The following is a 6,402-nucleotide window of genomic DNA, read 5'->3' as shown; positions in this document are numbered from 1 at the left end:
AAAAAGAAAACAAAACAGATTGGATGTTTTCTCCCTTTGTCCATGTAAGAAGGGCATCATTCTCCATGCTTGGTCCCCTTAATTCTGATGGATTTCACCTTCCAGCAATGCAGAGTTTCAGCCAGCACACAACAGTCAGAGAAAGAGATGCTGCTCGTGTTAACAGGGGCTGAGATCAAAGAGATGGGAGGACCCCATCCCAGGGGGTGGTGGGATGAGAACAAGTCCTGTCCTGGCTGCCTTGGGGCTGCTGGGTGCTCTGTAGGGTCAGGTCCCACCAAGGGCTGATGCTCTGCTGTGGCATCACTGCCTCCAGGATGAACCACTTTGGAGCCCTCCTCCAAAGCAGCGCTGGCACTCAGGGATTTAATTGCACGCTTGGTATTCTGTTCAGCTCGAGCCCAGGTATTATTTATAAAAATAGCAAGCGGGAGAAAACAGATAGAGAGGAAAAATATCAAAGGGCTCTTGAATTTTCATGCTGCGTGTGAGCAAGCAGCCTTTTGGATCAGATCACAGCCCACTGCCTCCGGGAGGAGTGCTGAGCCCCAGCTGCACAGCGCTGCCGGAGCCCAAGGCCAAATCCTGCAGCTCCAGCAGGGGCTTTGCACCTTTGCAAAGCAGATGAGGCTGAAATTTTGCTCCGAATCCTTTGTGAGCGTGACTGAATCCTCAAGATGAGGGGGAAAAGGGTCTGCACTGTGTGGTGCAGTGGAGATGGGGGCCAAGTGGTGACTTAGGGCTGCTGGTGGGGCTGTGGTTGGTCCAAAGGGTCCCATCCTGCGAGGGCTCAGCCCCACAGCAAGCAGCGGGCTGACAGATGAGTCATCTGCAGCGATGAGAAAGGGCTCTTCTTTTTTCCTAACAGAGTGGTGGAAGGATGCCAGTGAACATAACCTCTGCGACTGCTGGAGGAATCGTTTCGGGGAGGAATTAGAGGCATAATATTGGTTGCAGGCAAAGAACTTAATTAGAGGATTCAGCAGAGATTCCAATTAAAAAAAAAAAATAAGGAGGGAAACAAGCCCAGTGCACGGCTCGGGGCTCTGGTGGAGAGCAAGCAGGGAGGTGGGCAGCCCACAAGGAAAGAGCCTGGGAGAGAAGTACTGGGGGATCCATATCGATTAGAACAGGGGGACAAATGATGCATGTTTAATTTTTTGAGCCATTCCCTGGTGGTTCGATGCGGCCACAGCCTCCATGTTCAACAGGAAAGCAGAAGTAAGGAGCAGTCCGACAACAGAGGAACAAAGAAAAGCTACATGACTGCTGGTGAGGAGCGAGCAAAGCCTGGAGGCCTGCAAGATGCCTTCTGATGGAGGCGGGGGGCAGAGGGAGAGGGGGAGGATGCTCTGCTGTGTGCACGTGTGGGTGTGCATGTGGGCACGTGAGTGCATGTGCATGGAGGTGAGCACATGGGTGTGCGCCAACCAAGTGTGCACACGTGGGAGCCCCATGCGTGCCCGCAGCGCACGTGTGCACGCACAGGGGGAGCGAAGGTGCCTCGCATCGTCATGGAAACGCTGGCAAATGCAAGGCTGTTGGCAAACACAGCACGCTTGGCCTCATGCAGCAATGGGGAAGGGGCAGGAGGGCCCCCCTTGTGTGATCCTGGGTAAAGAAAATCACATCTTGCAGTCTGTTTTCCAGTCCAGGAGGTGGAAGAGAGGCTGCGCTGAAGCCATGCCTCACCTTTCATAGAGTGGAACAACAGAAGGCTGGAAAAGAGCTCCAAGATCGCCCACGTCCAACCCCAACCCATCCCACCGTGCCCACTGACCATGTCCCCGAGTGTCACATCTCCATGGTCCTCGAATATCTCCTGGGATGGTGACCCAACACTTCCCTGGGCAGCTGTGCCTGAGCACCGCCGAGCATCGGGAGCAGAGCTTTTTCCTAACATCCAACCTTCCCCTTCAGTGCATCCCTGCTCTTGTGTCTGCAAGGAGGCAACGGGAGCGATAACAGGACCTGGGGGATCAGCAGACCCAGACACAGAAGGCGTTAATGGTCGCTGTCTGCTGACAAACGCAACAAGTTCACTCGCGCTGGCTGACGCTGCAGCCTTTTAATTACATTTTTGTCTGGCAGTAAAAGAAACAAATCTGACTCTTAAAGCAGCACGTAACACATGAGGCATCATAATCATTTCCTTCCCTGGTTTTTCCTTTCTTTAATCAGCCAACGCTGTGCTCTTTAGGAAGCTTATTTCCCCCCGGACCAATCTCCTGCCTGTAATTTTGAGAGCGGGTGGGGGCGAAGGCTGAAAGAGAGAGAGGAAGAGAGAGTGATATAAAATTTCTGCAATGCAAAGCGAGTTCCATAAAAGAAGTCCGCATTACTCAGCGTGCCTCGTGTTCATATAATGGGGGACTCCATCAGGTTTGCCTCACCCCTGTGACTCGCTTCCCAAGGCAGCCATAAAGATGCTGGGAAGGGGAAAGATAAACCGAGCGGCTCCTCTCGCATTGCCGGGGCTGGCAGAGGGATTTGGTCTCTTTGGGGCTCTAACTATGGCTGTTCCTGCGTTTTATAGTATCGTCCTTGATTTATGAGCAGCTTTTATAGTAGCTGTAAACCAGCCCCAAAGCAGAGAAATAAAGGAACTAGAGAATATTTCCCCTTCCCACCCAGCTCGCCTCCTGCAGCGGGAGCCCGGTGGTGGTGTGTGGGGATGTGGCTTTGGAATGAGATGGTGAGAGCTCGGGACTGGTGTTCTGGGGGAGGTGTGAGGCTGAGGGGGAGTATCCCTTCATCAGCTGACAGTGTGGCTGTCTCCTGCACCCCAACATTGGCTGCTGCCATGGGCGTGGGTTTGTCACCCAGAGAGAGGACAGAGGTGTCTATGGGCAACGCTCAAAGTGCAAGGGTTGGTCTGGAGGGATGTGGAGGTTATCCACTAAAAGAGTGCTGAAAGATACTCCAAAAATGTGCAGAAATATGAAGAAAACAACAATAACATGTTAACAGCATCTTGAAGTAAGGATTTACTGATAACCCTGAGCAAGCTTATTGCCAGTGTGTGGCTGCTCTGAGCAATGAGCAGCCACTCCAGGGCTCCTGCCTATGGGTACACTGCTCCTCCAAAATGGCAATGACTTTGTGGAATTGATGCAATGGCAATTGCATCCTGGTTGGCAGCCTGTGCTGTGCTGCTTGGTGCAACAACAGAGCTATGGACCCATCCCCAGCCTGGGGGAACAAGGTTGGCATTTGTCTTCCCAGCAGAGTAGGAGGAAAATCATCACAGGTCCGTGAAAATCTGAGATCAGTAGGCTCTGGGGCTTGGGCTGTGCTGGGTTGGGTTGTGTTGTACCCCGTGGGTTGTGTTGTTCCCAGCTGGTTGTGTTGTACCCAATTGAGTTGTGTTGTGCCCAGTGGGTTGTGTTGTGCCCAGTGGGTTGTGTTGTACCCAGTTGAGTTGTGTTGTGCCCAGTTGGTTGTGTTGTGCCCAGTCGAGCTGTGTTGTACCCAGCTAGATACACTGTACTCAGTTGGATTGTATTGTACCCAGCTGGTTGTGTTGTGCCCAGCTGGTTCTGTTGTGCCCAGCTGGTTGTGTTGTGCCCAGCTGGTTGTGTTGTGCCCAGCTGGTCATTCTTGGCACTGCTGCCCAAGGAAGGACTGACCCCTGCCTGCATTGCTCCAGGTGCCAGGGGTAACATACAGCCACTCTGCCTCAGGCAGCAGCCATGCTGTAACTCAGCAGCAGCACAGCTTGTGTGAATTATGGCTCTGTCCTGCACCAGAGAGAGCCCTGCCATAACTTATTGCTGCTGCTGGGAAGTGATCTGCTTTATTCCACACAGGGGAGATGTGGGAGGGAAGGGGTGTCTGCTCTTTGGCTCCAGAGGAAGGGCTGCAGGCAGCTTCTGCGAACACCTCCAGGGTTTATGGTTCCCTCCTGCTGCCCGAGGGAGCTGCTGTTATGTCCTTAAATCATTAAAGAAAAATAACAATGGCAACACAACAACTCCTGTATCCACGTAACACCCAGGCGATGCTCCAGGGGATGTCGGCATTTTGTGCCCAGCTTCTCTATCCCCAGTGGGGACAGTGAGGTAGAGGAGATAGCTGGGAGGAAGGAAAGGAAATCACTGCTGGAACTGATCCTGCCTATAGCAAACCTGCAGGAGCAAGCTGGGCCATAAGAAAGGAGGAAATTTCCCTGGTCACCATTACTTCTGACTGGAATGGAGGTATGGTGAGACAGTGCCACATGTTTTGAGCCCCCACACCCCTACAAAAATGTGCTGAAATCATTGGAGCATAAAACGGTTGGGTTGGAAGGGACCTCAAAGATCAACTCATTCCTAACCTAAACACAGGGTCATAGGAAGGCTGGGCTGCAAGGGACCTGACATCCCATCCAACCTCTGCCATGAGCTCAGTGTCCCACCAGCTCATGCTGCCCATTCATGGCTTTGGGCATTTCCAGGGATGGAGCAAATTTGGGGTTGGAAGAGAATGCGAAGCTCCTTCCAGTCCTACACATATAATTGGCTACAGGGGAAGAACATCATTGAGACTGCGAGCTGCTGCTCCAGAAAGAAAAGCTTTAACCCCTTGCACCAGGGGAATATCTTCCAGGTGACTTCAAGTGCATGCATGAGAGCCATGAGAAGTGCTGAAGCAGCAGAGAAAATAAATTAGCACCATCTCGGCTAAAATCCCACACAATTAAAACCTGGATCAGGCTGTACTCATCTGCCTGAAGATAGCATCTTGAGAGTGACATGCATTAGTCATCCTCTGCAGCGGGCTGGCTTTGTGCAGGGAGCAGCATGATTAGCAGCAAGGTGTGAGACAGGGAGGGCTCAGGGCCACTTGGGTGGCTGGCACACAAGGATGCATTGCTGAGCAATGGTTGGGCACAGCAGCTGCTGCTCACCCCCATACCAGTGGTGTGGGTCCCCATTCCCAGCTCGGAGGGGCGCAGAGTGGGCAGCAAAAGGGTCTCTCCTCCTGCACTTCATAGGGTGCTCATTGGTTTTGGCACTGCCCCACCTCTTCCAGCGTTTGGATGCAGCCTCAAGTTTCACCCCTTTTTACTTAAAAAGCCACGAGGGAATTTTCCAGCTGACACCCCTCTTTGCCTCTCAGTTTGTGCTGCGAAGCATTTAAGCGAGGCTAACGTTAAGCATGTGCTCCCATTAACTCTCCATTTAAATGCTTTGCTGAATGGGGGCCAACATGCCAGAACATCACCCATTTGGTCTGGGCACATGGGCAGGGATTTTATGTTATTGAAGTCCTGCCAATTAAATCAGGTCACTCCAATCTCTCCTCTTCTCCCTCACTGGCTCTGGCGCGTGTGTGTGAGGCTGTTCTCCATCCCTGAGCTCCAGGCAAATGCACGCATGAGATGGTGATTCAATGGCCACTGTCACCCCTGGGGCACGTGGCATCTGTGGGGCTCTGACATCAGATGAAAAAGCACTTTGGGGGAGTATTGCTGGCAATGAAACAAAAGCTGAGGCTGCTCTGCTGCACTGGTTTGCAGAATCCTGCCTTCATTGAGCCCAAATCTGTGCCTACATCTGTGGGGGGGTTGGAACTGGATGAGCTTTAAGATCCATACTGTGGTTCTGTAGGGGTGTGATTCTGTGATTAACCCTGGTTCTCTCTGTCTGACCACAGTCGGCTTTCTGGACTCAGCCTCCAGGCTTCTGCACCCCAAATTTGACTTTATAATTCCACTGCAATTCGGATTGGATCGTGGTTAAAGAAGGGGAAATCTTGGCTTGACTGAAATCCTGCCCTACAGCAGCCCTTGGGTTGTGATAGATCTGCCATTCTCAGGCTCTTATTGGCAGTTAGGGACTATTTCTTCCAATTAATGGGAAAGAATGCCAGAGGTGAGCCATGGGCAGCGGGTCCTACTGGGGATGTGGTCACCACCCAACTGGAGGTGATATTCAACAAAACACATAGGGGCATCCATAGTGTCACCACGGGCAGGATGGGGACAGGATTGGTGCCAGGAACCAGGCTGTGGAAGGGAAGAAACCCTTTAAGAAGATCACCCTCCCCACTACTCTCCCAGCACAGTGCCAGGAATCTCCATGCGAGGAACCTCAACTCTGTGACCCCCCTGTCATTGTCCCCATGTTGCCCCCATCAGGAGCAGGAGGCATTGTGGATGCCGTGGGGTGCAAGCAAGCAGCTCCACTTTAATGGGAGCTGTTGGGGAGCATTGCCTTGTGGGGGTGCCAGGGGTGGCTGTCCCCATGTCACCAGCCCATGGATGGGTGCTTGGTGTCACGGTGCTCACCAGGGCTGCAGGAGTTAAGGCAGCAGGAGCTGGTTCGGGTGGGTGGCACGTCGTGGCGACAAGGCTCGAGTGAGGAGGAGGAGGACGGGGAAAGGGAGGGGAGAAGAAGGGAGGAGGAAGAGGAGGAG

Source organism: Meleagris gallopavo, chromosome 28, assembly GCF_000146605.3.
Source record: "Meleagris gallopavo isolate NT-WF06-2002-E0010 breed Aviagen turkey brand Nicholas breeding stock chromosome 28, Turkey_5.1, whole genome shotgun sequence".
In the NCBI taxonomy this organism is placed as follows: Eukaryota; Metazoa; Chordata; class Aves; order Galliformes; family Phasianidae; genus Meleagris; species Meleagris gallopavo.
This window is presented reverse-complemented; position numbering follows the sequence as displayed.